The sequence below is a fragment of the Canis lupus genome, chromosome 26, assembly GCF_048164855.1.
Source record: "Canis lupus baileyi chromosome 26, mCanLup2.hap1, whole genome shotgun sequence".
In the NCBI taxonomy this organism is placed as follows: domain Eukaryota; kingdom Metazoa; phylum Chordata; class Mammalia; order Carnivora; family Canidae; genus Canis; species Canis lupus.
This window is the reverse complement of record NC_132863.1, coordinates 3,574,533-3,589,153: the sequence shown is the minus strand read 5'-3', so window position 1 is coordinate 3,589,153 and position 14,621 is coordinate 3,574,533. Positions and strand designations below refer to the sequence as shown.

Genomic DNA, 14,621 nt, shown 5'->3' with positions numbered 1-14,621 from the left:
AAAAAAAAAGAAACTTTATTTTTCTAGGTTTAACTATTGTCTAGGGCCTCATTTCATCAAGTAGCAAGGACTTAATCTCAACCAATTGTGGGTAATCTCCATTGATTGAGTCATCTCCTCTCCCATCTCTGCTTCTCTCTCTGAGGTTATGTTTAAATTCAAGGAAGCTTATATAGTATTGACTTCCAGGAGTGGGAGGTGAGGCCAATGGCTAGTACCTGTCCCCTGCAGTTGCTGAGCAACAGCGCCTGTTTGTGTCTTCACTCATCAGCATCCCTTCCAGCATCATCCAGTAGTATGCTTATGGCCCCACAGCGACTTCAATCTGCCTGCCATGTGGGTTTTCACTCTGCTCTATCTTCCTGCCTTTAAGGCTTCTTGCAGTTCATTTCTATCAGTTGCTTCCACATGTCATCAGCCATATGGAGATGTGACTGGCCTTTACTAGGACCACTGGGGTACTTGGAGGCTCTCTGAGGGTTCTCACTAGCTCATCTATCTAAATACCATTGGAAGCCTTTTGAAAATTCTGCTAATTTCATATCTTGCCAAAGGAGTCAGAAGAACTCTGGATCTTGCCACCTACTCAGGCCTCCACTTGGGAAGCAAAGTCCAGGCAAGGCAACTCTCTGTTCTTCTTTCTTGACTTCTTTTCCCTGCCACCAGCAAGTTCTCCACTGGTTTGTGGACAGGAAAAGTGAATGTCCTGTTCAGCCCTGGAGCATCCTTAAACCACTAAGAGATGGGAGTTTGGGATAAACTCCCCAGTTTCCTTGAAGCCTCCTGGTGGGACAATAGAATTGTGTTCTACTGCTTCTGAGGTATGTCCTGTCCTGGGGAGACTGAAGTCCAGCTGCTTATGGCAGCAGCACTCTAACATCCTCTTTTTCTTTTTAAGATTTATTTATTTGAGAGAGAGAGAAAGAGAGAGACAGTGCACACATGCTTAAGGTGGGGGGAAGGGCAGAGAAAGAGAGTCTTCAAGCAGACTCCCCCCTGAGTACAGAGCCAGACACAGGACTCAATCTCATGATCCATGAGATCATGACCTAAGCCAAAACCAAGAGTTGGATGCTTAACTGACTGAACCTCCCAGGTACCCCAAGATTAACACCCTCCTTATTGGCATGTTCCATCATCCTTCCTAATTCCCCAACTTCAGATAACTGGGATCATTTCTAAAATCAACTATCTGGCCCCAAGTCCTTGTTTCAGGGTTGTTTTGAAGATTGCCCAATTTGAGACATAGTTTCTCCCACTTTTGGTCCTTGCAAACACATGCCACCAGCTCCCCATGCATTCTCCTCCATTTGCTGTTTACAATGTGAATTCAGGGTCCCCAGGATCACACCCTGGGCCAAAGGTGACGCTAAACCACTGAGCCACCCGGGCTGCCCCACTTGAAAGAATTTGATTGGCATTGTGAGATATGCTCCCTAATGGCTGCAAGGTAAAATGGCTTTGAAGGGGGAGGATGCAGTAAGAGTCTCAGTCAGTTAGTAACCCGGGGGGGGGGGGGTGGGAAAGCAGAGGAAGAACAGGTAGGTGTGTGTGTGTGTGTGTGTGTGTGTGTTAGAGGCATTTCATAGTGAAAATACATGACCATTTCAGACATAAAGCTAAGTCAAAACACACAAAAAGCCAAAGTGTGAGGTGCTCCACTGGTTGGTCTAATTCAGTGAGTGAGCCAGCCACAAAGACCAAGAGTAATTACAGAAACAGTGAAGGGCCATCATCTTCCTGTCTCTTACAATCAAAGTTTAAAAGGCAGGCAGGGAGCTGGTCAGAAGAGCACGCTTGGAGTGCCAGTCTAGAGCATCAGTCTCCTCTGATCCATGAATGGAAATCATCCATTCTATAGGCTACCCTCCTTCCATGGTTCTTGCCTAGTTTACCTTGAAGGTAACAAGAACACTTTGTCCTTTTTCATCTGGGAGGTTGGTGCAGGGAGAGGAGCCCAGGGCAGACCCCACCACAGTCAATAGAAAGGCTCCCTGCTGATGGAAAGCACTGATGCCCTTGCCACCCAAGTGGGCTTACTTCAATTCGTCACAGGAGGTGCAAGGCCAGTAACTCACCATGAAGTCAGCAGAGCAGAGAAAATATTTGCCTAAAGATTAGTAGGGGAAGCCCCTCTGAATTTCCAACATGCTGGGCCTGACAAACTCCAGGCTTTCAAATACCAACCAGAGAGGGGGAAACACAGCTCAGGGGTGTGTGTGTGTGTGTGTGTGTGTGTGTGTGTGGTGATGGCACACATTCTACACACAAAGCCAGCTGTCCCAGAAGAGGCCCTTCTTCAATTCTCACATAAGTACCTGAAAGTGCCACACAAGCTGTGCCACTAGGCACTGAAAATCTTGGTTTTATTAGCATGGAGGACTCTTGCTGGTGCAATGGAAAATCAGGGGTGTTTAGCATGATGCCCCACAAAGAGGAGCTCTGCAGATTGAGCCATTGGTTGAACTCCCATTATGTTGGCTATATGGTCCCAGGGCCTTGCAACATTTCTAATTGAGAACTTGCAGAAGGGAACAATGATCTTTCACTCCTGGGGCACCTGAAGATATAGTTCCAAGTTACCCTGAAAAGTACGAATTGTCTTTTAAGAGTGCTATTTTTGAGATTGCAAATTCAGGTAAATTTTTGCCTATGTTTATTATTTTATTTTATTTTATTTTATTTTATTTTATTTTATTTTTTTATTTTAATTTTTCGCCCAATGCATTGCTTGAATTCTAGACCCTGAAATCAAGGCCTGAGTTGAGATCAATAGATGCTTAACTGACTGAGCCACCCAGGTGTCCCACGTATGTTTATTTTAGTATAATAAGATATTCAAATTTTTTGTCATGAAATAGTTCCATTGTGTTGTTCTGTGTCTTCATGTCCTTGGCACCTGACCTTGTATCTCTTTTATTCCCACAGTGTGAGAAACAAAGTAAGGGACAACACAGAGGACCCAGGACAGGAACTGGGACATTTTGCCTGGATCTGCACCTGAGTGACCTTGTAAATTTGAGTAAGTCATTGTGGCTCTATTGTCTTCCTTTTCTTCATCAACTAAGAGGTAGGGTGGGGTTGGATGGGACAGTTTTTCTTTGGTGCTTACATTCTAAGACTCTATGATTTTATATATTCTACTTATATTTTACAAACATATTCTCATGTTTAAGTAAACTGAACATATACCTACTAGAGGAGATGAACTGAAAAAACTATTTAAAGAGTAAGAGATTTCGAAGTGGATGACATCATTAAACAAACCGCACCCCAGGGCCTGGCCCTAAAGATATTGACCATCAGGAGAACCCTGAGGGGGAACAGTAAGTAAGGAAAACAATTCACATATTTGCTGAAAGACTGATGTGTGGGTTATTCTCGGTGGGTCTGGCTTAGGTATGGATGTTTTAGTAGTTTGGAGAAGTTGAGTAAGAAGGTGGGTAAATGTGGGGATCCCTGGGTGGCTCAGCAGTTTAGCGCCTGCCTTTGGCCCAGGGCATGATCCTGGAGTCCTGGGATCGAGTCCTGCATCAGGCTCCCTGCATGGAGCCTGCTTCTTCCTCTGCCTGTGTCTCTGCCTCTCTTTCTCTCTCTGTGTCTCTCATGAATAAATGAATAAAATCTTTAAGAGAGGAAAAAAAAAGTGGGTAAATGTAACTTTTTTTGTAATTTAAATTTTGATGTAATTTCAATATATACAAAATTTACAAAACTATAATATGTATTTCCAAATATTTGACAATAAGTTGAGACATGATTTTGTGACACCTGTTCTTCCAGTTACTTCAGGGTCATTTCTTAAAAACCAGGAATTTTCTTTTACTATCCATAGTGCTACTATTGGAATAATTCACATTCAGATTTTTCTAGTTATTCCAATAATTATTTTCTTGGTCCAGGATCCAATCATGGATCATTCATGACGTCTGGTTATTATGTCTTTTAGTTCCATTTAATCTGGAACAAAACCCTAACCATTTTCTATACTCCTGATTTGGATATATATGAAGAGTACTAGCCAGTTACTGAGCAGAATGTTCCTTATTTTAGGTTTGTCTGATGTTTCCTCAGGACTAGATTCAGGTATGAATTTTTGACAAAAATACCACACGAGGTAACATACCCCAGTTGCATCCTACCAGGAGACACATGAAACTGGTTTGTTCCATTTAGGGTGACAATTACTCTATCATTTGGTTAAAATAATTAGAATTTTTAAAATCTGATCCTTGCATTAAATATGCTATATGGTTAAGACTTGTTGCTTCCTCTTGTCTCTGACGTCACCAGAAGAAACACAGCTTTACTGCAACAGTGCCACCTGCTGAAAAAAGAATGCTTTTCTTAGAATTCGAGTCCCCATGGCTTGTATTTTGATGCCTTCCAAATGTTACTTAACTGAAAGTTAAATCTAAACTTTCCAGAGATGGAGTTGGTTAGATAGTGAAGCTTGGGGTAAGGACTTTAGGGAGCACATAAAGTGGAAAGTAAAGCTGCAGAAGAGCAGGGCTGCACAGGTTTCAGTGCTGAGAACACCTGAGGCTGGAACTCCTAGTTCAGAAACGGAAAGCCCCCAAGCTGTGGTCAGGTTCCACCTTACCAGGTAACACCTGGAAGCCCACTGAGCAGGTGGGGATGGGCAGTGCCCCTGGGCACCCAGCACCCACTGGCCCTGCCAGAACCCCCTGGCCCATCATGTCACGCTTAGCATCCTTTCATCTCTATAGCACAGTTACTTAAGAACCTTAACTTGTTCCAATATTTGCCTCATTGTTTGTCTGGAAATAATAACAACTTTTGTCTCGCTCTATAATTCTATAGAAAGCCTGGCATTCCCCTCCCACCATGAAAAAGGTTCAGGAATGATCTCTATCATCTTCCAATCATGCTGCTCACTGACTAAACTGTTTTGTTCAAAGAGTTTTTGTTTTTTTTTTTTTATCTCCTCTCTACTAGTCAGAAAGCTGGACCTGAAAATCATAGAAGATAAATGGAGTAGTCCAAGTCAAATGTGTTCTGTTTAATTGCCTGTGTCTGCATTATTTCTTGAAGTATTGAAGGACATGAGATCTATGGCTGACATTCAAATTTGGTCCAAGTTTTTTCTTATTATTGATATTTTTTGACTATCAAAAGCTCACAACTGGTCTAAAAGTGGAGAAGAAGGGGGAAAAGGAGAGGTGATTTTGGTTTTATAGTTAGATTTGGAAGAGTGAACAGTGCAATTTGAGTGCTAAAGCTAAGAATATCAAGTGTGATCATCTTAGTCTTTATTGATTATATCTAGTGTCTAGGCAATTGGAGGGGCCAATGGACTGCTTAAATTGCAACTGGGACTCTGGGACTCTGTATTTAACTGAACAAACACAGACGGGAACTCATCACAGGAGAATGAACAAAATGAAAAGAAACTGAATGCCATGCCACACAGGATAGGATTGGGAACTTAGGAAGCCTTGGACTTGGGAAAGAGTTAAAATAAAGGGGACAGACAGCTGCATGTGATTATGTCTGATATGGAGAAAGTTCTGAACTTAACTTTCTTTGTCTCAAGCAGTAGAATTAATACTAGCAAATTAAAGTTTCATAAAGATAGATTCTACCTTATTATGAGGAATAAAACAAATTTCTAGCAGTTCAAAGTGTCCCAGTATGGTTTGGGATGCTCTGGAGAGTGGAGTTGCAGGAAAGGTATGTGTGGCCAGATTATGTGACCTTAATGACCTTGAGGAGAACTTGCAATCTAAAGATGCATTTAGCATATGATCCATGGCTTGGCCTAATCCACAGTCAACTTCCTAATCTTTACATTTAAAAACAATGAGTAAAAAAACATATTGATTAGATTCTTTCATCCAAACCAAGCCTAGAGCCATGCAATTGACATTTAATTCATGTGTCCTACAAATTATGTAGCACATGGGGAAAACATATCTGTAAACAAAATGAAAATCCTTTAAGGGAAGCACTGAATAAATGCAATATCTCTGCTATATGCTTAGATTTGATTATTATGCACTGAGTAAATGCAATACTTTTGCTAAATGCTTAAACTTAATTATTGTACAATTGGGTTTAATTATTCCTAGAAAAATTCTCTACCCTTATAAATTATTTAGAGTTCATAAAGTCAGGCTTTCTGAATTAGCACTGTATAGCACATGGAAAAATCCACAAGGAGAAAAAAAAATTATTTGTTTCTTGAACATTTTTGGGTGCTATTAGGTTGTATAATGTGAAATTATTTGATCATTTTTATTTTATTTTTTTATTTGATCATTTTTAATTAAAAATTTTATTGTAAAAACATACATTTCTCACAATCTGCTACTTTGAGAAATAATACAGAAAGATTTTATGTATCCTTTAACCACATCTTTACCCTTTAGTGGTATCAATGGTAATATCTTACAAAACTATAATACATTTTTGGTGTCCAAATTATAATTTTTATACAGTTAATTTAATACGTTATAAATGGATGCCCAAAATCACAAATTTGAGTGGATTAGGTTATGTGGCTATATCCTAAATTCATAAAGCATTCAAGTAACTTTGATGACATTGAAACATGGACCATTAGTAGTAATCCATGTGCATGTAGGTTGTGAAAGATCTAGCAGTAGGACAACAGGGCTGGTGACTAGATTTTTTTTCAAGTTTTTATTTAAATTCCAGTTTGTTAACATATAGCATAGTATTGGTTTCAGAAGTAGAATCTAGTGATTCATCACTTACATACTTGAAGATATGCTGTAGAGAGATCAGGACAATGCACATTAGGAATAGGTGTGATGCAAAAAAAAAAAAAAAAAGGAATAGATGTGATGCTTTTGGGTGATGAGAAGACACAGAGTGGTGGGCACAGAGGCCAGAAAGAGCAAGGGGAAAGAGAAGCAACTTGGGGAAGTGCCAGATTAGAGTGGACTGTATAGTTTTTAGGTTGAGAGAAAGATGCTCAGAGAAGGAAATCATAGATGCAAGAGAGGCTAGAGGGTATGGAACAGGGGACGGTCAATAGAAGATTCATGTCAGAAAGGAGAAGACACCCCCTCCTCCAAGTCTTGCAAAAAAAAGAGAGAGGGTACTTGGATATTTAAATGTAACTAAGTGGAAATTGTTGTGAAATTCATTTGGTCCCTTGTCTTTTCTTACATTATATCTCATGCAGAATGCTGAAGTACACAAAACTAGGAACAGGGATCGTCCTGTGGGGATGAGCGGAAGACCCATCTTTAGCCTCTCCTGCCTCAAAGTGACCCAAGCTTCCCCTTCAAAAGCCTGGAGAATGCATTAGAAAACTAATGGCATCCCTGATGGAATGAAATGGGTAAAATATTCAAACCCTCATCATCCTTATTTTATCAGGCTACAAAACTCAATCCTCACATCATTCTGTCATTTGGCAAATAAACTGCAATTTTGCAAAGGGTTTCATTGATTTCAGAGACTGAAAGCTACAGGGTGAACTGTAACAAGGATAAACAGGTCATTTGAACATAATGGCAATAGTGATTGGTCCTGTGAGTCCAGAATGGGAACAATCTGGACCCTGGTATATATCTAAGAGGGTTCCATTGGTTGGGAGCACATCTTGAGCTGAAAATGGGAGGGTCTTCCCCAGTGCAAGTTACTTTTGCCTGGATTAATAAAGACCTCATAGTCAAGTAAACATAACTGCCCCACTGTATCAGCTGGCTACCATGTCTGGAGTGGTATTTCTGCTGTGAACCCCATATTTGAGGGGAATGAAGACCAAGTAAAAGAATGTGTGGATGAGGGGGAACAGAACAGAAATGGCCACAGAATTGATTTGCTATAAATATTTGTTCAAGAAAAGAATGGGGAGAAGCTGAATGACAAGAGGAAAAAGGTCGAGAGAGAGGGAAGGAATGAGGAAAGCGTGTAAAGTGATGACATGTGGTTATGATTTAGAGAATTTTTTTTCAGAAATGGAAATGAATAAGTTTAAAGGGAGACAAGAAAATTTGTGAAAGGGGATGAGAATCTGGAAGTTAAGAGAAGCAGATACAGCTTGTGATGGCACCACCACTGTAAATGTCATTGGGGTGCAACCCATAATTTGTGGTTGTCAAGGTTTAAAGCTTTAACTCCTGCCATTACCCCAGATGCTTAAGTAGGAATTCCAGTACTCTGAACTCCAGTTCTGTATCCCCACCCCAAATTCCCTTGGGTGTAACACACATGTGAGAGTTCCAACATAAATATTTATAGGGCAAAGGACCTCAGAAAATGCAATCCATGTTTTCCAAATGGTATTCCAGAAAACCAACAAACCCACTTGCCTCCCCATTCCCCCCACTTCTCCCTCTTGTCTCCTGCCCTTCCCTGTCTCCTCCTCTGTGTCTCTCCCTTTTCCTCACCTTATTTCTTTCCTTCTTTCAACATAAGCTTACTGACTACCACTATCTTCCATACACCTCACCTACAATGCTGAACAAAAACAGATATATGGCCCCTGCCTTGATGGAGCACATGAGCAAGTGGGAAAGGCAACTGTGACTTTCATAAATGGTAAATTTGACTTCCTTCATTACTGTAGAAGTTGAACTTTTAGTTTCATATCTGTGGTGGGTATGATGCTCATGGACATTTTAACCCAGGTATGAAAACCATGTGTGTGTGTGTGTGTGTGTGTGTGTGTGTGTGTGTATGTATATATATATATATATATATATATATATATATATACTTTAATTCCTTACTTCCTGTTGCTCAATGAAGAATTTGATCTTTCAAGTTTTATTCTGACTGTTTATTTTCAGTTTTAAAAATAAGCCCAATCCAGGAATTTCTCCTTCCAATTCAGTGATGGAAACATGATCCATTCTTTTTTTTTTTTTTATTGGAGTTCAATTTGCCAACATATAGCATAACACCCAGTGCTCATCCCATCAAGTGCCCCCCTCACTGCCCATCACTCAGTCACCCCAACCCCCCCACCTCCCTTTCCGCTACCCCTTGTTCGTTTCCCAGAGTTAGGAGTCTCTCATGGTCTGTCACCCTCTCTGATATTTCCCACTCATTTTCTCTCCTTTCCCCTTTATCCTCTTTCACTATTTTTTATATTCCCCAAATGAATGAGACCATATAATATTTGTCCTTCTCCGATTGACTTACTTCACTCAGCATAATACCCTCCAATTCCATCCACGTTGAAGCAAATGATGGGTATTCGTCCTCTCTGATGGCTGAGTCATATTCCATTGTATACATAGACCACATCTTCTTTATCCATTCCTCTTTTGATGGACGCTGAGGCTCCTTCCACAGTTTGTCTATTGTGGACGTTGCTGCTATAAACATTGGGGTGCAGGTGTCCTGCTGTTTCACTACATCTGTATCTTTGGGGTAAGTCCCCAGCAGTGCAATTGCTGGGTCATAGGGTAGCTCTTTTTTAAGTCTTTGAGGAACCTCCACACAGTTTTCCAGAGTGGCTGCACCAGTTCACATTCCCACCAACAGTGCAAGAGGTTCCCCTTTCTCCACATCCTCTCCAACATTTGTTGTTTCCTGCCTTGTTAATGTTCACCATTCTCACTGGTGTGAGGTGGTATCTCATTGTGGTTTTGATGTATATTTCCCTGATGGCCAGTGATGCAGAGCATTGTCTCATGTGCGTGTTGGCCATGTCTATGTCTTCCTCTGTGAGATTTCTGTTCATGTCTTTTGCCCATTTCATGATTGGATTGTTTGTTTCTTGGCTGTTGAGTTTAATAAGTTCTTTATAGATCTTGGATACTAGCTCTTTATCTGATAGGTCATTTGCAAATGTCTTCTCCCATTCTGTAGGTTGTCTTTTAGTTTTGTTGACTGTTTCTTTTGCTGTGCAGAAACTTTTTATCTTGATGAAGTCCCAATAGTTCATTTTTGCTTTTGTTTCTCTTGCCTTCATGGATGTATCTTGCAAGAAGTTGCTGTGGCCAAGTTCAAAAACAGTCTTGCCTGTGTTCTCCTCTAGGATTTTGATGGAATCTTGTCTCACATTTAGATCTTTCATCCATTTTGAGTTTATCTTTGTGTATGGTGAAAGAGAGTGGTCTAGTTTCATTCTTCTGCATGTGGATGTCCAATTTTCCCAGCACCATTTATTGAAGAGAGTGTCTTTTTTCCAGTGGATAGTCTTTCCTGCTTTGTCGAAGATGAGTTGACCATAGAGTTGAGGGTCCATTTCTGGATTCTCGATTCTGTTCCATTGATCTATGTGTCTGTTTTTGTGCCAGTACCACACTGTCTTGATGACCACAGCTTTGTAGTACAACCTGAAATCTGACATTGTGATGCCCCCAGCTATGGTTTTCTTTTTTAATATTCCCCTGGCTATTCGGGGTCTTTTCTGATTCCACACAAATCTTAAGATGATTTGTTCCAACTCTCTGAACAAAATCCTTGGTATTTTGATAAGGATTGCATTGAATGTGTAAATTGCCCTGGGTAGCATGGACATTTTCACAATATTAAGTCTTCCAATCCATGAGCATGGGCTATTTTTCCATATCTTTCTGTCTTCCTCAATTTCTTTCAGAAGTGTTCTGTAGTTTTTAGGGTATAGATCCTTTACCTCTTTGGTTAGGTTTATTCCTAGGTATCTTACGCTTTTGGGTGCAATTGTTAATGGGATTGACTCTTTAAATTCTCTTTCTTCAGTCTCATTGTTAGTGTATAGAAATGCCACTGATTTATGGGCACTGATTTTGTATCCTGCCACGCTGCCAGATTGCTGTATGAGTTCTAGCAATCTTGGGGTGAAGTCTTTTGGGTTTTCTATGTACAGTAAACATGATCCATTCTTGTTCAAAATTCTCTCTACTCAAGGTTCAACCCCTTTCTCTCCCTTCTTGATATTGGTACCTAAGATTCTGGGAGGCTAGATGTATTATAGCCTCAGGACCATGGCTGGTGTAGGAAGGCACATGGGGTCTGGCACTGTCCTGGGGCTATGACAGGATACAACTCACCTCATCAGCTTCCTCATTGGGGTGCTCTGATTCCCACAGCCATGTACATCTTCATGTACTTTAGATCAGTGTTAGTGATTCTTCTAATCCCCTGAAACACTAGAACTCATTTATAAACTTTATTATCCTTTGGTTCACTAATTTTAGCATCTATCTTCATTAATTCCTTTTCTTTCCATTTGGCTATTTATCTCTTCTAGCTTCTTAAAGTACATTTTGATGTCATTTACCTTTCTTCTCTATTTTTCACTAATAAAAAACATTTAAGGTTATACATTTTATTCTGGGTACAATATTTACCAGGTGGCATGGATTGAGATTTATTGTTTTCTGAGTATTATCCTAAGGGAAGGGGATTATAATTGAATTTTTTATTTCTCTTTTAACATTTGCTTTAATTTGGATTTTTAATTTTCCAATATCCAAAGGGTTAGATTTTGTTGTCATTAATGATTGCATCAATGTCTGTGTTAATTGTATTTATAAACAAGTGCTTATAAATTGCTACTTTCAGGAATCTATAAGGATGCTACCTAGGAATTTCATAATTTTAAATTTTCATTAATGTTTCTTGTACATGAAAAAAGTTTGTCCTAGGTTTGATATTACAAATATATATCTAATATATTGATATATTTTGTAAATGTTTCCTCCCAAGCACATCCCAACTCTGACAACCTTATACTATATACATTTTACAACTCCAGGGCTCCAGTGTCAGAGCAGGGAGTGTCCTTTGTGCCCCATTTATCAGCTTCTCTATACTCCCAAATCAAGTAGGTCAGTGGCTGCCATTGGCAAGAGCTAAGTTGAGTATGTCCTTCCACCCCCCACTGTCTAAGCGAGCCCAGCCCATGTGGGGTCCACTGTATCATGGAAGGTATAGGTCCAACAAGGTTAATATTTTCTTTTCACTTATCCTTTGTCTCAAACTCCAACCAAAAAGTAAAAGTATTAGGAGAACATTTTTGACATTCCAGCTTCCTCTCAGTTTGCATTTGTATGATTATCTGCTATCCACATTTTGTTTTTTACAGTTCCATGCTGTTTTGTGTAAAGCATTGCCTTTATAGACAGAGAAGTCACGTAGAGCAGTTTAAATCAAACCAAAAAACTTTTGTATTAGTAGAAGTATTTACATCATTTTGGTCTGTTATCTAAATTAATAATTTGTCCTCTATCACTTAGTTTTCAATCTCTTTGTAACGTTCTTTGATGAATCCTTTGTTTTCTTTCTCTCTGTTTTTTTTTTTCTCTTGGTACAGAGAATACAGCCTCATCTTTCCACCATCAAATCTCCCAAGTTTTATGCATGTGTGCTCATGAACTCTACCCTCTGCTTGATCACTGCATTATAAGGAAATGTACCTTCTGCTAGTATCTTCAGTATGAGAACATGGAGGCCCTAGATGTACTGCATTTCTCTGTCCTCCCTGGATATAGTCACTGTCTGCACTTCTGCACCTTCCTCTCTTTCTTCCTGACCTGTGCCAGTTGGGGTTTCTTCTCTAACACTTCAGTGAAACAAATCTTACAATGCACACCAGTGATCTGCATCTTGCCCAAGCCAAGGGACATGTTCCCATCCTCATCTTAGTGACTTATTCACTGCCTTTGACCGGGAAACTGCTGTATTCTTCAAAATTCTTCTTCTGAAAGTCCCAGTGGTGCTACTTCTGTCTAGTTTTTTATTCACACCCTCATTATCTTACCTCTTAGTATTTTTGCAGTTAACTCCTCCTCTGATCACATCATTAAATTTGTGGTGTATACTTAGGGTGTTGCTGTTGGTTCTCTACTCTTTTATGTTCTATCCCTATGTGATATTACCTGGTACCATGGCTTTAAAAACCATCAACTATACACTAATGACTCCCATGGCAATATTTATATCTCCAGTCTCCTCAAACCTCAAACTCATCTTCAACAAACCCATTTGGATGTCTAAGATGTATCTTAGATCCAACATGTCTCAAACTTGGTTCTGGATTCTGTGCTTCCAAATATTTCTTGGATTTTTTTTTCCATCTCATTAAATGGTGACACCTTCATCACATAAGAGTCTTCCTGCACTCCTCTCATTTCCAAAAGGCCTATATCTAACTCATCCATACATCCTGTTTGCTTAACATCCAGATACATCATAAAGCTGACCACTTCTCTTCATCTCCACTGCCATAAACCAAGCTCAGTCCAACATAATTTCTCATTGTGCTACTGCTAAAGAGTCCTACCTAATTAATTGTCCTTAGTCAATACTGTCTAAGTTCTTACTGTGTGCCAGATGTTTTATAGGTATTAGGGATAAATAAGTGGACAAAACACATAAAGATCTCTGCCCTAATGAAGCTTACATTCTAATGAATGGAGACAGACAATAAAAGTGTGTTTGTGTGTATGTGTGTGTGTGTGTGTGTTTGTGTTAGGTGGAGGTGATAAGTATTATGGAGAAGAAAACAAAGGAAAAGAGGTGAGGAGGAGGTGGCTTGAGGGAGTTTAAATAAAGTAGTCAGAAAGCCATCATTTTGAGGATGATATTTTTATGAAAACATAAAGTAGACAAGGGAGTGGGATGTATGGAACCCAGATACAGGATATATGAACACCATACAGAGTGATTGTGGTTGGCATGCTGGAAGAACAAGCAGAAGGTTCAAGTGGGTGAGGTAGAGTAAAATGAGTAGAGGGGTGGGTGTGTAAGAAGGACAATACAGTCAGTGACATGGGGCCCTAACAGCCATTATAAAGACATGGATGTATTGTAGAATGAATGAAGAGGCAAACCCCAGGAGGATTTGTTTTGTTTTGGTTAGCTTTCTTAAAATTAAAATGACTTCTAAATTTTAGAATAGTTTTAGATCTACTCAGGTATAGTAAAGATAGTGCAGAAGCTCCATATAACATTCACCTGGTTTTCCCTATTGTTGACATCTTACATTGGCCATGATATAATTGTCACAACTAAGGAACTAATGCTAGCATATTATTATTTTTTTAATATATTGTTTTGATTTTTTTTTAATTTTTATTTATTTGTGATAGTCACAGAGAGAGAGAGAGAGAATGAGGCAGAGACACAGGCAGAGGGAGAAGCAGGCTCCATGCACCGGGAGCCCGATGTGGGATTCGATCCCGGGTCTCCAGGATCGCCCCCTGGGCCAAAGGCAGGCGCCAAACCGCTGTGCCACCCAGGGATCCCAATGCTAGCATATTAATGCTAACTAAACTCCACTCTTAATTTGAATTTCACTAATGTCATTTTTCTGGTATTCCATTTAAGAGACCTCATCACATTTAGCTGTCATGTGTCCTTAACCTCCTTTGAACTACAACAGTTTCTCAGACTTTTCTTGTTTTGTATGATCTTGGCAGTTCTGAGGCATACTAGTCAGAATTTTGTATAATATCCTTCAATTTGGGTTTGCCTGGTGTTTTCTCATGATGAGACTGGGGTCATTTCTCATGGCTAGATGGGGTTTTGAAGGGAGAACATTGACCACAAAATACATAAAATTAGAATATAACAAAGAATAGCAAAAACACCATTGAGAAATTAGATAAATAAGATATATTTCTTAAAAATATCTTTCATTAAAGAGTAAATCTAAAGAAACATTATAAAATATCTGAAACAAAAGC

At 39.6% G+C, this 14,621-nt stretch overlaps 1 long non-coding RNA gene across 3 annotated transcripts in view; it reads left to right on the top strand.

Moving 5' to 3' along the window:
* Positions 1–14,621, top strand: part of LOC140617826 (uncharacterized) — a 95,932-nt gene that overhangs the window by 20,241 nt on the left and 61,070 nt on the right. For 2 of the 3 annotated variants that reach the window (XR_012017967.1, XR_012017969.1), the window contains exons 5-6: positions 2,929–3,022; positions 7,175–7,435. This is a non-coding gene — a long non-coding RNA (uncharacterized lncRNA). Of the gene's footprint in view, positions 1–2,928; positions 3,023–7,174; positions 7,436–14,621 lie in introns of those variants that run through there. The other variant, XR_012017968.1, reaches the window with a different exon arrangement.